The sequence below is a fragment of the Orcinus orca genome, chromosome 7 (genome assembly GCF_937001465.1).
Source record: "Orcinus orca chromosome 7, mOrcOrc1.1, whole genome shotgun sequence".
NCBI classification, from domain to species: Eukaryota; Metazoa; Chordata; class Mammalia; order Artiodactyla; family Delphinidae; genus Orcinus; species Orcinus orca.
Window position 1 is genome coordinate 104,766,914 of NC_064565.1, and position 23,452 is coordinate 104,790,365.

Sequence of the window (23,452 nt, forward strand, 5' to 3'; positions counted from 1 at the left end):
TTATGGAACTCCCCAAGGCACCTGAATTACAGCGAAGGTACACCCAGGTATTAGGAGACCCTTATCATCATGCCCCTATGATCTGAGTCAGAGCTCTGATTCATGTGCAAAACCCTCCGAACGATGTAAAATGCAGAAGTGTGCAATTAACTAGAGAATGAGAATCAAGAGCTGCTACTCTAATGAAATAAACCTCTTGGTTTTGCTTATTCCACTGAAACCAAATCACCTAAGCAGTATATTTTTCAACATACTTACTTATGTTTAAGATGCAAATAAAAACAAGAACAGTACTCCAGCCTCTATAATACGTCTCTCTTCCTTTTTTTTAACCAACTTTCTACTTGGAAGCCTCACTGCACAAACATCTGAAAGTTTTAATTATCTGTTTTCTCTGGGGTGGAGTCTAAACCTCAAGAATTAACAAAAGTTACCTCTTTGGCCAGTAGGGAGCAGTGAAGGGCAGCAGAAGAGGAACTGGCTGCAGGCAACAGGCTTCTCCCTGCAGCAGATATAAGCAAACCAATCACAATTAGAGACCAAAAAATCAGCTGTTGGGCCTTGTAGGGAGGTCGAGTGCCCTAATTAAGGAGGGAGTGCCCCAGAAAGAGCAGAAATCACCTATATGACCCCAGAAGAGGGAAGTTGCAGGAAGCAGGTAGAAAGGAAGACAAGAGGGAAACCAGCTGATTGCATCCTGGAGGGGACAGTTCTTGAAGTCCAAGCCCAGGCTGCAGGCTTGGCCTCATGGAGCTCCTTCAAACAGAGCTAGAATTCATTTCATTTGAGAGAATCACTCAGCATGCAGCCACTACCTCCCACATCATTCTTGCAGATAAAGCCCCTGTGTCCCCCAGAGGAATGCAGTGAGGGTTGAGGTCTTAAATTGCCAAGTACCTACCCCACAATGACAAGAGCTGATGGAGTTTGGAGAGAGAGAAAGGGGTGGGGGGGCGAGGAGGAAATCACTCCTCAACCAATCAGAAAGCTTCAAAGCATGATGTCCATAATATATTCATTTAACCAACCCCCTCCTTTGTAAGACAACATACCCTTTAAATGTAGGAGTAAATTTGGACCCAGGCAGATCCACAGGGACCGGTCCCAGGGCACTACTTTTGTAAAGATGACATGAGCCCAAGTACTTAAATTTGAATCTGGTTTTCCAAATACTGTTTAAGAATAAACTCCCCTCCCATTTAACTCCTCCCAACAAGTCTGTGCCTACAGTACCAAACTTTCTCAATTTTAAATATTCAGTCCTGCTGTACCATTAATACACACACACTTTTCAGGTAACTGAGTCAGTGGGAAAAATCTGGTCCCTATAAACACGCCTGTCTTCTAGAGAGATCCGATACCTCACAAGCAGTATATATATGGTTTTTCATGTATACATGAAGTCAGAAAAAAAATTGAATTCTGAAGATATGCTTTTGAGGGACATTTATTATGATCTTACGAACTCCTAGTTGTTATTCCTATGTTCTCCACTGAATTTAACGTTCTTAGCCTTTTCAATGTTTTCTTTGTTTTAAGGCTTTTTGGTCAAAATATTCCAAAGTCTTTATAATAAAAATATCAACAGGGGCTTCCCTGGTGGCACAGTGGTTGAGAGTCTGCCTGCCAATGCAGGGGACACAGGCTCGAGCCCTGGTCTGGGAGGATCCCACATGCCACGGAGCGGCTGGGCCCGTGAGCCACAACTACTGAGCCTGCGTGTCTGGAGCGTGTGCTCCGCAACAAGAGAGGCCACGATGGTGAGAGGCCCGCGCACCGCGATGAAGAGTGGCCTCCGCTTGCCACAACTAGAGAAAGCCCTCGCACAGAAACGAAGACCCAACACAGCAAAAATAAATAAATAAACTCCTACCCCCAACATCTAAAAAAAAAAAATCAACAGTACCTCAATCCAAATTTGTAACACATTTCACAGATGGCCTAGTTAATATGTGCTTAGACTCATAAGCAGTAATAATCACAATAGGTACAATTTCACGACTGCTTGCTCTGTGCCAGAAACTACTAGGTGCACTATATGGTCTATTGCTGGTACTTCAACTACCACTCTGTTGGGCAGATACTATCTGCATGAGAGATGAAGATAAGATTCACCAAGGTAAGTAAGTTATTTCTCTCGTAGGCCCCACGGCCTCCTTGGTTAATTCCACACGTAAACATTAAGAGAGAGGGCCACATCCACCACAGAGTTGTTGCCTGCCTACTGTGGACCAGCCTTCTTTCTAGATGTTCATAAACATTAGCTTATTTAATCCTCACCAAAACCTTGTGAGAGAAGTCTAATTTCTACAGAGATGTGGGTGAGAAAACCAAATGCCATAAATAAAATACATAGGGGTACAAAGAAAATAAATTATATTGAAAACAGCTATTTAAATGTTTTTAAAACTAAATTTATGACACGATACTATATTTGTTTCTTTATTATACCTGGCATCAGGTCTAATAATTACTATCCTTTATAAATGGTGAAGAACATATAAAATAATATGAAACTATCTGATTTCTTTTGGTGTCAAAGTTCCCAGATATTGCTAACACTACTGTGGTTTGCAGCCTACATTCTCAATTGAGGGAAATGCTAAATTTCAGATTTACAGTGCTGAGGATAAAGATGTAATTTTTTCCATCCAAACTTGTGGATTCTTTGATTCTATTCTCTTCCTCTGGCTCAGACCTTCAGGACAGTTGTTTAACTTCAGAATTTTTTTGTATTGTTTACAGGTAAAAAAAAAAAAAAAAACCTCTCATTAACAGGATATTTTGAAATAGATGTGATTTTCCTCCTCAAATATCACTTGGTAGTTTTAACTCAGACAAGGTTGAAACACAGCAAAGTTCACAGATTTAAAATATGTTAAAGGGCTTGTTTGTTATCTGTGACTTTTAAGGGCTTCACTCTCTTTCCGTTTAGCCTTCATCAAAACTATTTAAAACTACTGCCGCATCACTTGATGTTCATTATGCAGTGAATAAATGGAGATATAAATTGCAGCCAGTCTTCTCTAGAAATCTATAGTTTGGCCTGATTGAACATTTCTCAGGCACTGCGGTTGCAAAAACCAGTTCTCTGTTTGCTGAAATTCTCTGTCTTTATCGTATAAAACCGCTAGATGGCACTGATGGTTTGATATTCATCTTTCCCCTGGCATATCACCTCCTCACCAACCTCCCCCCCCAAAAAAAAACCCTGATTTTGAAATGAAGAAGATTATGTGGCAACTTTATCCACAAACTCTAAGAGTTGACATCTTTTTCTGAAGTGAATTAAAGCTTTCTTCATTCTATTCGTATTTTATCTTTTAAAGACCATTACATCATTTAATTCCTTTGATTCTCCAGAAGCTTTTTCAAGTCCATTAGAACTTCAATAATTCAAGATGTTTCACACCAATTAGAACTACCTTCTCTAAAACATTCTGTGTTTTTCCTGCAAAAACATAAGCCATGGGAAGCCTTGCTTCCTATCTGGGATGCTGGCAACAGAAGCATTTTTAGAGTAGTGAAACGATTCTGTGAAATGCCTTCCTGTCATAGGAGCCGAGATACTTGTCCTGCAGTGCTTGAGAGAAATCACATTTTGGGGCTGAAGCATCAGTCATGGGTCATAAATAGGACAAGGGCTGCACTTAATAAAAAATTGGACCAACACACTCTACAGTGATATGGGATTTGTGAGAAGTACTTTTAAGGGAGTAATAAAATGTAACTATGGTTTAAAACTGTCTCTCAAAATAAGCACATTCATTATATTAGCAACTAAAGTAACATACCAGCCAGAAGCACTATCAAGATATATTCCTAGTAGTACTGAAGTCCTACTGTTGTATGCCCTTGGTGTAAAACATGATTGCTGTTAATTTTTCGTAACTTTGCATACTGCATGTAAGATCACATGAAATAAATCAATGAGTGCCAGCTACTGTATTTAGCATTTGGAACAAAAGGAGGAATCTGACTGGTTATCAGTGAGAAGGTGGTATTCTCATCCTCTCAGCCTCTGATAGGTACCGCCATTGGAGCCATGATTGACAAGCCCACATCTGAGTGTGTGGAATCTGGTAATTCGTTCTAAATATTTATACCTCAATTTACCATCAAAAGCCAGACTTGTGTTTAGCTTTTCCCAATTTAAAATTTCATCCCAAGACATAGCAACCTTCAAAATGTTTACTACATCTCCTAAAGTTAAGATTGCCATGAACACAAAAATAACGGTTTTCCTTTCCAACAAGGAAGAGGAAAAGAAAAAAGGAATTAAACTCTCAAACCTGAAGAGGCCATTCTTAATGCTCGTTACCACTCTACTGCTTTGGGGCAAATACTTATGGGTCCATGCAGGGGAGGGCAGCCTTAGAAAGCAGGCTGGTATTAAATAAAACCCAAAGAAGCTTGAATGAATGAAATGAGAGTAGATCACAAAAGGAGTTTGTCTCATCTCTAGGTTTTCTTGTGGCTGCGTTTATGTGTTTACTTGAGAAGGGGTATTTATTTCCACATGGCGTTCAAAATCATTTGGCTGCCATGTCTAACATTCCCAGCCAGCATGCCAGGTCCCAGAGCACCACAATTTGTACCGTTCACCATTGGTTGCAGGGTAGTGACTCCAGGATTCTTCAGTATTGCTTTATGGGTTATGAGGGAGACGTTTTCTCCTGGGCAGCAAGGGGCTGAGGGGATCAGTCTAAGGATATATTGGGTGCTTTAGTAACAGTGGTTCCTTGCAGCATCTCAAGAGCAGTTTCCCCTAGAGTGAGAAGAAAGTAAGAAGCCAACCCAGTCCCTGGAATGGAATGTTAGGGAAAAAAATTATGCCTTCCGGTTCTAATACATGTGTCTTGCTAAATGCTTCTAATTTGTACTTCTTTTTCTTTTTTCAAAATTATTACCTTTCGATCTGGATATGGGAGAACCACTTTCAAAGGTTCATTTAGTTAAGTGCTTTTTAAGCATTTGTTTTGACTTAAGTTGGCCACACTCTTTTCCTAAGATTACCCTACAAATTAGCATGGAATTATTGCCTTTTGCCCAAAGAAAAAGAGGTGGCAAATAGTAATAATGGTAAGGCAAGTGTAGACCAGAACTCTGAATCTTGAAAGAGTTTACTTACTTTCCAACAAAAGGGGTAGCGTATGGGCAATAGAATACACGTTCTGTATGTGTGTGTGTGTGTGTGTGTGTGTTATGCCACATAAGAATTCTTTCATATGTCAATAATTTTGTTTCTTTGGGAAATCGACTTCATCGGAGGCAGACTCGCTTTGCCCAGTATTTTTGGACACATTCACTAGTCTCTCTGGGTTTTTTCATCTGACCTGTCTGCATGATTAGACTACAAATCAATCAATATAACTCTTGATCTTCTGCCATCTTTAACTTTGTACTTTATGATGATACAATGATCTCACCGTGGCTGGTTTCAGCCAGACCCCTGGGTCTGCCAGTTACCTTCGCATGTGCCAGGAGGTGAACATGAACTCATTTCAGGAAAAACAGACTGATTTGTTCAGGTGTGAGCAGTGGCTTTTTTAACTGCCAAAGCATTCCAGTTCAACAAGATGTTCCAAGAAAATATAATTTTGGAACCAGTCCGTTCAGCTCTAGGTAGGAGAGGCCGCTTAATTACTCTCAGGTGGTCAGAGCAGAAACAGCAAGAGCAGGGTCTTAGCTACACGGCAACCAAAGCCTGTCAGGAGCAGGTAGGTGGGCTCTGAGCCCTCCTGAAGGATCAGGTACAGAAAGTAAGGGAAGGAACTGCGCCTGGTCTCCTTCACGACAGAAGTGACTGGAAAGTGCCAAGGCCAAGTCATGGGCAAGGGACAGAGAAGGCACAAGGTGGAGGGCATCTCGAGCCTGAATCCGATTTGTCTCAGATTCCCTGAGATCTTATCAGAGTCACTCTCTGCTGTTTTGCTGTCTGCATTCCTACGTCTCTCCTGCCACTTCTCATTACTTTATCTCCCACTTGAAAAGGTTTCATTGTTTAATAATCTGCAGCGTTTCTGCTAATGAATCCAGTCCAAATGTTTGAGCTGCAAGACAAGTCTGTCCTGAAACTGCTCTCTCCTTCATCCTGCTTCACATAAATGTGAACAAGGCAGAGAGACAGGGAAGAGAGATACCGTAAGGAAATAAATAGCACGTCAAGTTCTCTTTATTTAGACAGTGATTTTCCCCAAACTTAGTTAAATTCCAAAAATTTCACTGGGCTCCATTCTATCAAAACTCAGTTCCCTCCCAGGTGTGTTAACTAAAGTACATCCTACTCTGAAAAGGATCAAGGACCACTGATGGCTGAAGAGGAATGAAATTCAGTGCTCTGACTTGAAAGACTGGAAACCCTATTCCCATAAGCCTCAGGAGGAAGCCTAGTTTAAGTAGGTGCCAGTTTACAAGTTAACATGTTCACATGATGGCAAAAGGGAGAAGCCATCTGACTTTATAAGCTAAGACAGCTTCACACTGAGATAATGTGAAAACACAGTTTTGGAAAGGCTGAACCTCAGACTGTCAAAAAATTTAAAATCTATGGTCTGGGGGCTTCCCTGGTGGTGCACCGGCTGAGAGTCGGTCTGCTGATGCAGGGGACATGGGTTCGAGCCCTGGTCCAGGAAGATCCCACGTGCTGTGGAGCAACTAAGCCCGTGCGCCACAACTACTGAGCCTGTGCTCTAGAGCCCGCGAGCCACAACTGCTGAACCCACGTGCCACAACTGCTGAGGCCTGCACGCCTAGAGCCCGTGTGCTGCAACAGAGAGGCCACCGCAATGAGAAGCCCGCACACCGCATCGAAGAGTGGCCCCCGCTCGCCGCAACTAGAGAGAGCCCGTGCACAGCAACAAAGACCCAACGCAGCCAAAAATAAATAAAATAAATAAATTTATTTTTTAAAAAAAAGTCTATGGTCTGTGGCCAGGATTCCTCATAGAGATAAATTATAAATAAGGTTTCCTAGGGATCTGAGTTAGATCCCAATACGAAATATATCACTAAGGACAATCGGTCTGTCTGAGCTGGTGTCTGCATGCACAAACTAGTTTGGCTCTTTGATGCATATGAAAATCATTTTGGTTCTGAGAAGAGATTAAATTCACAAGTGCCTTTTCCTCCCCTACATATTGCCAGACTGGCTCAACTGATTTTTTTCCCACTATCTGGCATAGGATAAATAATCAGATGTATATTCAAGACACAAAGGGAAAAGCAATAATGCCTGAAGAATTTGAGTAAGGCTAAGCCCGTGCCAGAAGCGCTGTTGCTATGAGAAAATAGTGAGAACCAGTGAGAAAATGTGACCAGTGCCATTTGCTATAACACAACAATTGGTCTAAATCATGGCACTAAGTACTAGTCATGTTATTTTCTTCATCTTTAAAACTGATTGATAGCATTTTGCATGTACCACACAGAAGCATTTTGAAGATTAAAGCGACACACTGGGTCCCTGAGTGAAAGGTGTTTTATAGCGCAAGATTTTATTATTACAACTAGTTCTATATCAAGATTATTTTAACATAGTTTAGGTTTATAACCATCCTTCATCCAATGTGAAACTCCCCAAAAAAGAGGTAGAACATTTAGTCTGCTAAAAAATAAATAAATAAAAATAGCTAATTTTGCTAATAGTAATGAAATTCAAAATCAGTTTTAAAGCAAAGTAAATATTTTCACCAATTCAAATAGAAATATTCAATTCTAACAAGAGTGCAGTGAAACTGATACCGCCACGCATTATTGGGGATGCTGCAATTAGCTTCAGCCATTTGGAAATATATATTGAAAGTTCTTAATAAAATAGCTTAAAATATATAAGAAGATATAAGGACATGTTCAGCAAAGAACAATTTACAGCAATAGAAAAACTGGAGGCAATTCTAATATCTTCTAATAGTATGATTGAGCAAATTATAATACAAACTTAGAATCCTGATTATACAGTCAACATTGTGCTTACTTTCCAAGAAGCAATGGAGAAAGATACTTACAATATAATGTGAGTCTCAAAAGAAGAATACAATTCAAAGAATGCAAAATGACATATACAATACTACTCTAATGCTATTAAAAGAATATAAATAAAGAGAAAATGGAATATGTACAAATGATAATCGTTGCTCTGTTAGGAGAATGGATACTTGGCCTTTTTAAAGGAAGCTGAACTCCCAAATCAAAGAAAAAAGGAACAAAGATCTTGAACATCAGAAATAGGATAGAAGTCATTGCCTTATCAGAAACAAGTCAAAACCAAAAACGAGTCTTCGTGGAAAGCCCAGCTGCAAAAACACAAACCTAACTTCAAGTCTGTCGATTTATTCAGGTAAAGTCGCTGATGAATCTGGGCTGAAGTATCAGGCACTGGTTTTAGTTACTCAACTTGAAAACCACCTCCAGGTTGTAGGGAAATGAGAAAAGGGAAGCTCAGGCTTCTGAAGAAAGACTTGAAAAGTTAAATATGTTTCGTCTGGGAGGAAAGATGGAGAGGTGATCTCATTTCAGTGTTTGGATACCTGGAGCAGATATTGCAGGACCAAGGAGGTGACGTGCCCTGTTCACTCAGAAGCAGTAGGAAACGGCAGAAGGAAAGGGTTACATTAGAAAGATTTCCTCTCAAAGATAATTATATGTTTATTCCAGTTTTAGTCTGAATGACAGGATTACAGTCCCCTCCCCATCTGTAATCCAGGGAGAATAATGCTTGCCACAGAAGTTTTAATGGCTATAACATCTGTAAAATACTTTGAGCTCTTCAGATGAAACATGCCATGTGAATGGGGAGAATTATTGTTATTATTTTTGTCTCCTGCCTTCCCAATTGGTATGTTTCCTTGTGACATTTATGGGACCCCTCCAGCCAGCCAGCTGCTCTGTAACATGTCATCCCAGTGATATTTTAAATCCTTCACGTGGTTCTCATCTTACTCAGAACAAGAACAGCTGAAACGTTAATTGTTTGTCATGAAAAAGTAGAAGCCACAGTACCCCTTCAGGGCTTAGGGGTCAAAGTTTTTCCTAACATCCACTTGAAGGCCTATGTCCAGGCTTCCTAGTGAGGGTATGTTTGATGGGTCTTGTCTTTCTATTTCCTTTGAAGATCATCAACTGATGGGAGAGCCTTGGACATACAGCCTCCTTCCAAGATTTCTTTTATAAGAGTTCATTCAGATTCAACTAATGCCTATGAAATCCCTACTCAGTGTGTGCTTGGCACTGCTTGCAGACCTTTGACACACATTGTCTCATTGTTTAAAATAACCTTTTCCCCTATTGAGTAGCAATACATGCTTTTGATTGTTCAAAAAATGGAAAATGCAGGGAAGTTTAAAGAAGCAAAAATAAATAAATAAATATCCTATACTAATCCTAATACTCAGGAAGACAATCATTGTTGCTGTGTCTGTGTATTCTAAGATTGTGTGTGTGTGTGTCTGCGTGTGCATGTCTATTTACCCACTTAACGTTATTTCATAAACATTTTCCCACATTATTAAATTTTCTTCGCAAGCACAGTTGGTCAGGCTGGCATGATACTCCGACCTATGTAGAAGCCATATGTTTTTATGCTTTACCTCACCTAATTTTCATACCATCTGCAATTCAAGTGAATTAATTGATGAAGAATTCATTCATTGATTGTTTGCATAAGTCGTTTATACTGGATCTTTTACAATATATTTGGTCTTCAAAATAACCCTAAGAGAGAGAAAGAACAGCTAGTCTTATCATTTGCTGGCTAAAAAACAGACCCAGAGGGATAAAAGCTTCAGTCCAGGTTCACACATCCAGGAATCTGAAGAACAGAATCCAGGCCTCAGTGAATATCACCAAATCTTGAACTCCTAGATTATTCTATTGGATTCCACAAAGGTTGTCCCTCTGAGATTATGCTGATAGACTGGTGGTCAAATCATAGCAGTTAAATAAGGAAGGTGGGTAATCTGTAGAGTTTTTTAAAAGATGCCCTCTTGGTCGTTTCCTTGACACCTGCATTCAGACAACATATTTACTTCCCTTTATACTCACAAAGCACTTTCACACTCTCATAATTTCCCATCTGATTTTCACATTAACCTTCGGCATCAGGCAGGTCAGGAAATATGGTCCCTATTTTACTTATGATAAAACTGAGGCCCAGAAAGAGGTAGTGACTTGCTGAGGTCATGTCAATGGTCTTGAAACTCAATCTGCTGACCCCTAGCTCTCCCCATTGTATCACATTGCTTGTGACTTACATTTATTTCACTTTCCAGCATTTTGATTACTGTCCATTTTGTTTGTCCTTTCTTCTTTCCCCCTGCAATCATTTTCTGGCTCTTGCGTCTAGAAATATCTTCATCTCATTTCTGGCCCCAAATTCTTCCATACCTCCTAGTTACGGCACTATTGTTTCTTTTTTTTAATTTAATTTAATTTATTTATTTTCTATACAGCAGGTTCTTATTAAAGGAACTGCTATTTTATAACTATTATAAAATAGTTACCTATTAGTGTATATGTGTCAATCCCAGTCTCCCAATTCATCCCCCCTCCACCCCCCACTCTCCCCCCTTGGTGTCCATACGTTTGTGCTCTTCATCTGCAGCACTATTGGCTTGAATAGGAAAATAATTTTCCTTACTGAAAACTCTGCAGATCTCTCTAAAAAGGGGTATCAGAGAAACTGTAATGCTGAACAGTTTCTACGAGCCAGGTGCTGTGGCCAAGCTTGGTAGATACTATCTCATTTACTTCTCCTAACAGCTCTCAGGTACACTCTGTTATTTCACATTTCATTTTACAAATGAAACTAACAAAGCTTAGAAGGACAAATGACTTAAGGAGAAAGGAAGTTGGAACTTGAACTGAGACCATCTGACCCTACTTCTCCATAGCGCACTCACTCTTAAAATACTTCACTTGGCTTCACATAAGAAGTAAATAGAAAGAGAATTCTCACCTCACCCCCATTTTTAAAAGAAACTGAGGCAGGTCTGGATTTACAACCAAGTGGCTTTACTAAGAGAATCATGTGCCACTATTACACGAACATGCACTTAATGATTGCAAACCAAAGGTCTAGCTGATAAAAGTGTATCACCAGGTGAAAGTAAATTCAGATTTTTGTGTCTCGGTAAAGTTATAGGACACATACAACTCTTTTCTCCCTCACCTCACCCCTTCCTCCCAGTTTCAATCACCGTAACAGTAACATTGACAGATACACATTCTCATAGTTTGTTTTAGACAAGTTCAGAAATCAGCAATAGAGAATAGAAGTGTTGGGCTTCCCTGGTGGCGCAGTGGTTCAGAGTCCACCCGCCGATGCAGGGGACGCGGGTTCGTGCCCCGGTCCAGGACGATCCCACGTGCCGCGGAGCGGCTGGGCCCGTGAGCCACGGCTGCTGAGCCTGCACGTCCGGAGCCTGTGCTCCGCAACGGGAGAGGCCACAACAGTGAGAGGCCCGCGTACCGCAAAAAAAAAAAAAAAAGACTAAAACTGTACAGCTAAGGAATACAAGAATGTAGGATGTATTCTACAATGAAAAATATTTTTGATAGCCTTGTTTACTTCACAAATCAAAGTGCCTTACTTCCTGGGTTCTGCTGTAACAACTGGTATGAAACTTTAGCTGGAGTTTCTATTTTAGTTAAATAGGACTATACAAACAAAAACAATTGGAGGAGTTCAAAGAAGAGTAATTGCAAAAACAAAATTAAAAAGAAGATGAAGAAGAAGAATTCAGTCCTAAGGTAATGGTAACACAATTTGAAATCCATGTTTGCAAGGAGAACTAACCTTCACACCTTCTCTCCTTTCTCTTTCCAATGTTGACCCACACTGATTTAAGGCATGGACCTAAATGACTTAAAACTACCCTCCGAGTATTTCTCTGATCCAGACCTCACTCTCCTTTAATCAGTCCTGAGCATCAGGTACTAACTCATCTCCTGGTTCCTAACCTCCTGCCTGCCAAGTCATCCTTCCAGCTGTCTACAGAATTATTTTCACCAGATCCAGAAGTGATCCTATCCCTCCCCAGGCTCAAAGTCTCCAATGCTTCCTCCGTTTTATAAATCCTGGCTGCCAAATGTCACCTCTGTAGGTCTCTGGCCAATCTCTCCAGACTCTTCTCCCAACAGATTGTTTCTCACAACCCTCCAACTCCCACACTTCCCCATCTTTATGAACTCCATTTTCTTTTTCTTCCTTTCTGTTTATTATTTTTTGTGAGAGTTATGTTTTATTTGGCAGCAATTTTTAGGATTTCAAGCCCACAAGGTGGCCTCTCACGTAACCCTGAGAGCTGCTCGGAGGAGGTGAGGGGGGAGCTAGGACGTATAGGAGTTTTGCAACAAAGGGCAGGTAGCAGGAACAAACGATTCCTGTTAATTAAAGAAAACTAGAAATCTCCAGTGAAGGCATGTAGCGCTTTTCTATGTATGGGATGATGAAATCATTCACTGAAATCATTCCTTCGTTAGGCACCCCAAGCTATCTGGGGGCCAGTCTTCTGTAGTATTTTCACATCCTGAGTTTCCTCAGGGCTTACTGTGGGGAGGGGCTGCAGTCTGATGGCTGCTAGCTGGTAGGTATTCTTTCCCTTCCTGGGTTCACTCAGGGCTCACCAGCTCACCATCAGCAGTGGCTGGGCTGTGGCTGCCAATCACCGAACTCCATTTTCAAGTGTACAAAACTTACCAGAAGAGAGAAAGAAAGGAAGAGGTCCAACACTTACAGAGCATCTCTCGTGTGCTGGAGTCCTCACTGGCCATCAGGGTCCCATCCCAGACCGTGGGCCTTGAGGCTGCATGGTTGAAACAAGCACGGAGACTGCAGATGAGAAGCCGCTCAGCCTGGTGACCACCAGTGATGTTGGAAGAACTGACAAGGTAGGAAGGAGAAGCAGTGAGACTTGCAGACAGCAAGATTAGAGCCCACAGCAGGAACTGGTGAGCTCAGAGCAACATGGAACACACTGTGCTCTCCCTTCCTGGCATCCCTGACCCCTTATCACCGCCAGGAGTGAGAATCACTGCCCTCCTTCTACTTGCTCCCCATTGCTGCTTTTAAATCATCATACAAAATCTTCACTTCGTTGAGCTTTCACACATCTTCCTAGTCCATCCTCTGTGCCTTTCTCCTCACAGTCACAACAGATTCCCCCCTTGAGAACTTTGAGGTCCAAATCCAGCTCTCGGCCTTTTGTCTCCATCTGACTGTCACCAGGAATGACCTTAACATCCACGGTGACAATCTATCTGACCTACTCTGCTCAACATTCTCTAATCTTCATGACTCTAACAGTCTTTTGTCACTCATCGACCACCCACTCCATGGCCACGCCCAAGACTTTGTCATTGTCCAGAGGTGTTTCTGCTTCACCTCTGACATGTTTAACTCCAACGTACCAATCCTTGACCACACTCTCCTGACCTCACGGCTCTTATATCTTCCCGTTTCTCGGTCCTTCCCTTTCATTCCATTCTGAGGCAGGAGATAGATGGGTCCCTGGCTGAGCAGCTAGAGTTTGTCCCCTGTGGACAGATAACTCCAAGATGAAGACGAGGAGGAACTGAGCCCCACCCAGATAAGAGACCACAGATTTCTCATTCTCAAGGTCAATGACACCTTTCCAACTATACACGTGCAGAAAGGCTCCTTGGAAATCAAAAGGGAGTGATGTCGACCTACCCATAGGCCTCTTCACCGGAATACATCTTGGCTAAGAGATGCACATGCACACATGGGAGGACCCTGAGATAAACCAAATACAGACTCAGAACCATGTAAAGCAAGACGACTGGCCAAAGGAAACCCGGAAGAAATGCCACACATAAGTGATTCAAACTACCACGAGGGCGCGACTTTCTCTCTCAGCCCGCCTGTGTGTCTATCCACACGTACTATCTTTCCTCTTAATAAACGCTTTACTTGTTTCACTACTTTCCGTCTTTGTGGGAATTCATTTCTGCAAAGCCCTTTGGGCCAGGGCCTTGTCACTGGCCATTGGTCTAGTGGTTAGGATTTAGCACTCTCACTGCCACAGCCGGACCTCCATCTCTGACTGGGAACTGAAATCCTGCTTCAAGCTGCTGCAGGCCAAGGCCACCCAAGATGAATTCCTTTAAATATTCATGGACACATACTTTCCTATCCATCCCAGATCCCATGGACCCTCATTTTAACCACTTGCATTTCAATCAATTCACTCCTCTTTTTAAGAAGGTGTTTATGCCTCCAACTTTATAGAGGAAAAAACCGAAGCTGTTGGACATATACTTCCTCAGCTCTCCACCCCTACCTAAAAATCTATGTCTGCATAACCAAGATTTTCTTTTTCCCAGGCCAAATGGAGAAGTGTCCCTACTCTCAAACTAGGCTATTTTCTCCACTTAAGTTCTTGATCTCACCTCTTATGTCCTTGCTCCATTGGTTATTCTTTCTTTCTCCTTTTTTTTCAGTCTTTCCCTTTCAACCGATTTCTTCCTCACAGACTATCAGTAAATTCAAGTGCCTCACATTTAAAAATTCCCTTCTGAAAAATAAATTAAAATTCCCTTCTGCTTCCCCCTGACTATCCCCTAATCCTCCCTCCTTTCATTCCCACGTAGCTTCCCACAAGGAATGGTCTAGACTCTCAACTTTCATTTATGGGCATCTTATTCAAATGAGATTATGATCCAGTAGGTCTAGGATGGAGACTGAGAGTTTGAACTTCTGATAAGCTCCTGGGTGAGGCCAGTACAAAGGGTCTCTAGACAATCCACTCCTTCAACTCAGATGTACTCTTCTATCCACTGTAATCTGGCTTCTGCCCCACCACTCCCACACCCTGGCATGGTCACCAATGACTTCTTATTTGTCAAATCAAATGAGTATGTGTCAAAATTTATGACCTCTTAGAGGGAAATCCGGTTTACTATTCCTATTGTGGAACTACAACCTTGACCTCCATGATGCCACTCTATCTTTTTCTCCTTCTCTGATCATCCATTCTTAGGCTGCACAACTGGCTCCTTTTCTGTCTTAGTCTGCTTGGGCTGCCATACAAAGTTCCATAGACTGGGTGGCTTTAACAACAGAAAATGTTTTCTTACAGTTCTGGAGGTAGAAGCCCCAGATCAAGGTCCAACAGGGTCCGTTTCTGGTCAGAGCTCTCTTCCCCACTTGCAGATAGCAGACTTCTTGCTGTGTCCTCACATGGCCTTCTCTCAGTATTTATGTGTGGAAAGATCGCTCTCTCTCTTCCTCTTCTTATATGGCCACCAATCCCTTTGGATTAGGACCATAGCCATATGACTTCATTAACCTTAATTATCTCCTAAAAAGCCCTATTTCCCAAACAGTCATATTGAGGGTTAGCGTTTCAACATATGAATTTTATTTTATGAACAATTCAGTCCGTAGCATCTTCCTTTGTTCTATCTTCAAAAGTTCACATCCTGCAGAGTTCTGTCCTATGCCTTCTCTCTTCGTTCCTTATGCCTGGATAGTTTCATTTACACTCTTGTCTTCAGCTACTCATACATAAGTGAGAGTTAAATCTTTATTGCAAGCCCTGTTGTGTGTATCCAGACACCTTCTGGATGTTTCCACTTGAGTGACCCTCAGAAATCTCAGACTCAATATCACCTGCCCTTCCTCTTGTTTCCTCATCTTCATAATCCATTAGTCACACCAGACAGAAGCTGGAGTACCCTCTCAGCAGCCCCATGGCTCCTGCCCACTGCCACTTCCTCTGCACTCAAGTCATTCAAGCTCCTTTATACCAGTCTGCTTTTAGACCTCAGGACCTTCCAAGCAGGAAGACAGAATGAGAAAGGATGTAGTCCTTACAGTCAGACTACCTGGATTTGAATTACAATTCCATCCCACCACTCACTAACGGTGTAACCTAAGGCAATATACTCACTGTGCCCCAGCTTCCCCATCTGTAAGATGAGGGTTATTATAATAATTCTACCTACATCATTGTTATGTTGTTTTTATGAGGTGTAAGTGAAATAATCCATATAAAGCTCTTAGCTGGGTACGTAATGAAAATTCTATTAATTTTCTATTAATTAGTTATTATTGTAGTCGTTTGCTCATCCCTTCCACTTTCCCTGGATTATCTTTCCCTTCCCTTGTCTCCCTATCAAATACCTATTCATCTTTCAAATTTCAGCCCAAAGGAAATGCTCTTCAACAGATGTATGTTGATACAAGTTGCACAACTTGATAAAGTTACTTTATAAACTTTGAATCGTACACTTGAAAGGGCTAAATTATATGATTGTAAAAAAATGCATCAAATAAGTTTTATGTATACATTTTTTTTCTAGAGACTCGGGATTTACAGATGAGTAAAACCAGCAAATTGATATAACCAATTATTTATACCAAGAAATAATATTTACACACCAGAAGAAAGAAATCAGGTTTATATAACGCAACAGCATAAAAACACTGTCCTACAACTAACAACTTAAGATGATTGATCAAGATCTAAGCCCTTAACACATCAGTGAGGGTCGTGAATTTGCCCAGCATCTCAGCTCCGCCTAGAGATGTGAGGGACTTAGGGATGGCATTCTGCTCCAGACGATAGCATCACATTTTGTGTTGAATCTAAAAGACTCTTTTCTGAGACAAGGAACCCAGCAGGGATTTTTCTCACTTGATTGGGAGGTGAGGTGTTAAAGTCAAATGCTCTTCCTTCCACCCCCGACCCGGCCTCTGCCTTGTTGGGTCTTGTGGGTCGTGTGGCCGATGCCCCAGATTCTGGGGCCTTTCAGGGACTCAGCCCTTCAGCGCTGCTACCCCAAGCCTAGCTCTTACTGTGAGCCGCTCCAGCCTGCCGGAGACAATGCCGCTTAAATATATCCCTTGCCAAAGGCAGGCACCGCCACTGGGCACATCGTGGCGGTCACTGGTGCAGCGGTGGATGTCCAATTTGATGAGGGACTGCCACCCATCCTAAATGCCCTGGAAGTGCAAGGCAGGGAGACCAGGTTTTGGAGGCGGCCCAGCATTTGGGTGAGAGCACAGCAAGGACCATTGCCATGGGTGGTACAGAAGGCTTGCTTAGAGGACAGAAAGTCCTGGATTCTGGTGCACCAGTCAAAATTCCTGTTGGCCCTGAGACCTTGGGCAGAATCATGAATGTCATTGGAGAATATACTGATGAGAGAGGTCCCATCAAAACCAAACACTTTGCCAGTATTCATGCTGAGGCTCCTGGATTCGTGGAGATGAGCGCTGAGCAGCAGATTCTGGTTACTGGTATCAAGGTTGTGGACCTGCTGGTTTCCTAGGCCAAGGGTGGCAAAACTGGGCTTTTCGGTGGTGCTGGAGTTGGCAAGACAGTACTGATCGTGGAGTTAATTAGCAACGATGCCAAAGCCCATGGTGGTTACTCTGCGTGTGCTGGTGTTGGTGAGAGGACCTGTGAGGGCGATGACTTATACCATGAAATGATTGAGTCTGGTGTTATCAACTTAACAGATGCAACCTCTAAGGTAGTGCTGGTGTACAGTCAAATGAATGAACTGCCTGGTGTGCAGGCCTGGGTAGCTCTGACTGGATTGACTGTAGCTGAATACTTCAGAGACCAAGAAAAGGCCGAGATGCATTGCTGTTGATCAATGACGTCTTTCACTTCACCCAGGCTGGCTCAGAAGTGGCTGCTTTATTGGGCAGAATCCCTTCTGCTGTGGTTATCAGCCTACCCTGGCCACTGACATGGGTACCATGCAGGAAAGAATCACCACCACCAAAAAGGGATCTATCATATCTGTGCAGACTATCTACATGCCTGCTGATGACGTGACTGCCCCTGCCCCTGCCACTACCTTGGCCCATTTGGATGCTGCCACTGTGCTGTCCCATGCTGTCGCTGAGCTGGGCATCTATCCAGCTGTGGATCCGCTGGACCCCACCTCTCCCGTCATGGATCCCAACATTGCTGGCAATGAGCGTTAAGACATTGCCTGTGGGGCGCAAAAGATCCTGCAGGAATACAAATCCCTCCAGGACGTCACTGCCCTCCTGGATGTGGATGAACTTTCTGAGGAAGACAAGTTAGTTGTGTTCTGTGCATGGAAAGCACGGTGCTCTTATCTCAGCTACTCCAGGTGGCTGTAAAATTAAGCTCAAGGATCAGCTCCAGCATGAATTCATTTTTTTAATTTTTCTCTCGGCCCCATGAATTAATGGTCCCTCTTTCCTCCACTATATCCAGTACCTACTTCTAACACAGTTTCTATATAATTTGTTTACATGTCTGCCTCCCTTTTTTAAATGATGATATTCTTAAGACAAGAAACTGTATCTTATGTCTTTGTATCTCTAGCTCCTAGCCCAGCAAAATGAATAAGTTAATGAATGAATGAATGGCAAGTTCTACTTGAATAATGGTCTGTGCAAGGCTCATGCATTTCATTTGATTGATATTAGTCTCTTTAAGAATTCTCCATCCTTCCCCACCATGCTATTTGTCCAAGAAACTGGACTATCTCTTCTGTAGAATTCCTACATTCTGAGTTTGCTGATTATATCCTCTTAATGTTGTTTACCCTGTCCTCTTTCCCTTATATTTCCTATAAACTCATTGCTAGATCTAGACTGTATAAAAAAATATGAAGAGTCTGAGATTTTATCCTACTTGTAAGCTAACAGGTCACTCTGCTTCAGTTCCATGAGTGCTGGGAGAAGGCACAAGACTCCTGGGACAGAGACGAAGGACAGTTATTACTCACAACAATAACAGTAGCCAGATTATCAGCACTTGTGCTGGTGTCTGAGCCCCAATTCCCACAGAGTGACACAAGGAAGGAATTTTACAAGCTCCTCGGGTGATTCTAATGTGCAACCAGATTTAAGAACCACTAAAAGGCCTGCCTGGATTCAGTAAAGTCTAACTGCCCCATTATTTATTCTTATATCCCAAATGTTTAACAGTGTGCCTGGCACCGAGTCGGTTCCCAATAAATAATAATAGCTAATATTTATTGAATATCTTTATATATTCTAAACATCTGATACATTTTACACTAAATCCTTTGAGTTAAGTACTAGTGTCATGGTTCCCCCTTTACATCGAAGGTGATGAGGCACAAAGAGGTTAAGAAACTTGCCTAGAATCAGGGAGATGGCAAAGCCAGAATTCAAGCTCAGGCTCCCATGTCAATGTTCTTATTCACTACACTCTAAGTCTAGGCAGGATTGTAGAATGAATAAGTGAGTGAATTTCCTAGTTTCCTTGAGCAAATGATTGCTTTGTTGTATTAAATAAACTCACAAGATATACGATGCTTGTTTTTCTTCCTTGATCGTTAGATCTGGAAAGACCTTAAACTACTCCAACCTTTTATTTATTTTTCACAAATAAGGAAGCTAGAGTCAAAAATTACATGAAACAAAATGACATGCCCAAGTTACACAGATAATTAGTGGCAAAGCTGGAACGCAAGTAGCAAAGTGCTACACACAGATGAGAACTTGGTAAATACTTTGATGTTGATGAAGTGTTGGAAAACAAATATAGCTTTTCTGCTTCCTTTGAAAAAAACGATTCCAACTTAACTGAAAAACACATGCTAGAGTTCAGAGAAAGGAAGATGTTTTCAGTGCAAATTACCCTTGACTCAATGTATTTTTCCCTCTTCCCCTCAGACGTGATCAGTACGTGAAAGAAAAGGCTTGGACACCAGTCCTTGGAGATGGTCACACCACTGGCTTCTGTTGGTCAATCTCTTTGGTCCGAAAAGTAAAGGGAACTCAAGGGGAGCAGAATTTAGTCACCACCATCCAGCCTATGAGTGCTCACAGTGGGGAGACAGACGTCTCCTGCTTCCGTGTATTCAAGTATAAAACATGTGCACTTTATTTTCCCAGACAATGTTCAAGAGCATTACAGGGCACAGGCCATTTTTGAAGACATATTTTAAAAATTAAAACCTATGCTGTCTTCGTATTTGGGCTACCTGCTATTTCTTTTTTCATTTGCCCTTCCTCCATTACTTAGAATTACCCGTTGCATATGAGGCAGATTTTATTTCCTGGAGGAATATGGCTCAAAAAGGTACTTTTTCTTTTATTCATTCAGTCACTGAACAAATATTCTCTGAGCACCTAATACATCAAGTCCAACAATGAACAAAGATCTGGTACCTATCTTCATGAGGTTAGAGTTAGAGAGAAGACATTAGTTAAATAAATATACGTCTATAATGATATATTATATGAGGTGCTATGAAAGAAAAAAAAGGGAAGAATGAGATAGTTTAATACAGGAAATCTAATGTAGATTGAAACCTAGAAAGAGGACTCTCTGACATTTAACCTGAGATCAACATTGGGGATCTTAGCCAGAGCAACTATAATAGAATGATGAGGGCAGAAATATTTGAGAGACTTCTGTGTACACTGAATTAAACTAGGTTGTCAGCAATGATAGGCAATTATGAAAATTAAGGATAACTGATAACTAAATAAGAAAGTAGGGGTAAGGTGAAAATGGAGCATGAGATTTATTCATATGACATTGGATTATTTTGAGTGAAGCAGTTAGGCATTGGGTTTGCTCTGAGGAGAGCAGTCAACCCATTGTGCCAAGCCTTGTGCTTGGTATTCAAGTACAGACTCAGAGTCCTCTGAATGGCACAGTGGCTCTGGGTCACCCGTTCAAGCATCTTGAGGGTCTTATCAGGGCGACAGCTACCCTAGGAAGACCATGTTATATGGCCAGCCCAAATTAATCCTGGGGAAACTAATGTGAATGCCAATTCTGTGCAAAATCCGGTAGTGCTCATGTAATTTCATTACATTATTCACCATAGGAAAATAATAACAGTTTTCTGTGAAGTGTTGATTTGCGATACTAGGAAAGCATGTAACCTGAAATATTAAAGTACAATTATTAAATAACTATGTTCATTCAGTCACAGATATATTCATTGATGTCAATATTCCAAAGCATACAGCATGATTAAATTGGCCATGGCTGGCTAACATGGTATTTTCAAATGTCTTCACAAGGGATTCTGTAAAGACAGACCAGCCAGTTCTTATGGTGGACATTTAATGATTAGTCTATCTAGGACTCCTCCTCTTTTCTGAAATCAGAACTTGCCATCTTTTGGAGGGGAACTGTTTCTCCCCAGTCTTTATGCCCCAGTTCCAATAATTAGCTTCAAAAGATTGCTGCCCTCTTCTTTCATGAACCCCCTCCTTGGACACAGTAATTGTCCTTAAGATTGGCCTATGACCCAATCTGAGCCAAGTCTAGTTTTTCACCCTCCTGGTCATAATAATTTGTCCAGGAATTGGACAGGTAATCCAAAACAAGGCCATCTAATGGTCCTGAGGTTTTTCAGTTGTTTCTGGGAGAAAAGTCCCTTCCTGTAGATGACAGTGCTGGTCAGATACGCTGCCAGGAGCTACTGGTAGCAGCCATGGTTCTAGCTTCATAGAGAAAGCTGGTCTATAGAAAAAAAATAAAGATGAGTCATGAAGTCCTGAAAGCATGCTGGTCCCAGTTCCAATATCTGAATTCCCTGGAGAAGGCCTGGTTCCTGTACGCTTGAGGCTTGTGGTACAGCTGCTTTTCAATTCTGTGGACCTTCCAATCAACCAATATACACTCACAAATAAATGCTTATTTGACTTGAGTTAGAGTTGAAGTTCTGCCTCTGGAAACCAACGGGGGTCTGACTGAAACATGATCTATCATTTCTTAAGTTGGCTGGGAATACCCCATCCAAGGTACTATACTCTCTTCTACTCACGTAGATATGAGTGACATAACACAACACTCCTGCCCTTACCAACTGCACAACAGACGTGAGAAATAGATCTCTTTCTCTGGCCCGTTTGAGCATCTTTGAAAGATTCTTTTAAGAGAAAATTGCAAAAAGGACTTCAGCACAATACAGCATGACTGCAACTACTTTAGGAGAGATGAACAGTGTCTCATGGAGCTGGGGGAGGTAACTTTTGCATCAAGAAGGATGAGTAGAAGTTTGCTAGATAGACAGCAATCTAGAGAGAGGAAAAGACATATGTAAAAACTTAAGGGTACATCATTTGTACAATTTCAAGAAAATAAATGTAAACAACATTTTTACAAACTATTTTCCATCTCAGGGTAGGTAAGTCAAAAACTGTTTAATTGATGAGAAAGTCTGCTTTACAATAAACAATGGAAATAGCAACAGTTAAAGATGGGTCCCTTGATTATTAAAAACTATTCTGCATAAAAACAGCGTAATGAATTTGATCTAGTTCAAACCAGAAAGGATCTTTCTTAAGGCATTGTGTTCTTTCCCTACAGTAATAAAAATGTATATTAAGATTCAGTCCCTGGAGCTCACATAGAGACCATATAATGAGTACACAAATAGAGCCATACAAAGGAAGAGGTAATCCCATCTACGTGCGGAGGTCAGTCAGGATACTAGGGAGAAGAGAATTTAAGGTGGTACTTGAAATGTTGGGAGAATTTCCTCAAGTAAGAATGGATTAGAACAGAAGTGATCAAAGTGTGGCCTGGGGACCTATGGTGGTCCCTGGGACCCTTTCAGATGACCCATGAGGTAAAAAATTCTTTTCCTAACAATCCTAAGACTTTATATGCCTTTTTTCTCATTCTCTCATACGGATACAGTGGAGTTTTCCACGGTAAATTTTGAAAATCTACATAATTCAGGAAACCAATATTTTTTAAAGGATCATTGCGTGATGTTACAAAATCACGCATGGGTAAAAGAACTCTTCAAATTGCAAGAGATGCCAATGAATTTTGATGTAACAAGTTTCAAAATTTTATTGCTCTGGTTTCAAATGTCACATAACAATAAACTTTATGAAACATGATTTGTCAAGTTTCAGTATAGTATCATAGAAAATTATGCACAATTACCTTAAAAGGCTTTTAAAATAACTCTCCTTTTTCCAACTGTATTTTTGTGTGAGATCAGATTTTCTGCACATATTTCAACTAAAACAATAAACCCCAGCAAATTGGAAAGATGCATTTAGTTATCTCCTATTAAATGAGATAGCAAAGAGATTTATAAAAATGCAAAACAATGTCTATTTTCTCAATAAATTTTTTTATATTGGAAAATATCCTTATTTTCACAAAAAAATGTTTTTTGTTGTTGTTGTTAACTTGTGTTATGGGTTGAAATATGTCTCCCAAAAAATCCTAACCCCCAATACCTGTGATGGTGATCTCACTTGAAAACAGGGTCGGGCTTCCCTGGTGGCGCAGTGGTTGAGAGTCCACCTGCCGATGCAGGGGACACGGGTTCGTGCCCCGGTCCGGGAAGATCCCACATGCCGCGGAGCGGCTGGGCCCGTGAGCCATGGCCGCTGAGCCTGCGCATCCGGAGCCTGTGCTCCACAACGGGAGGGGCCACAGCAGTGAGAGGCCCGCGTACAGCAAAAAAAAAAAAAAAAGAAAGAAAA

General features: G+C 41.4%; 1 pseudogene; it reads left to right on the forward strand.

The window, feature by feature from the left end:
- Positions 1-1,979: 1,979 nt before the first annotated feature.
- On the forward strand, positions 1,980-18,690 carry LOC117200998 (ATP synthase subunit beta, mitochondrial-like; annotated as a pseudogene).
- Positions 18,691-23,452: the final 4,762 nt, after the last annotated feature.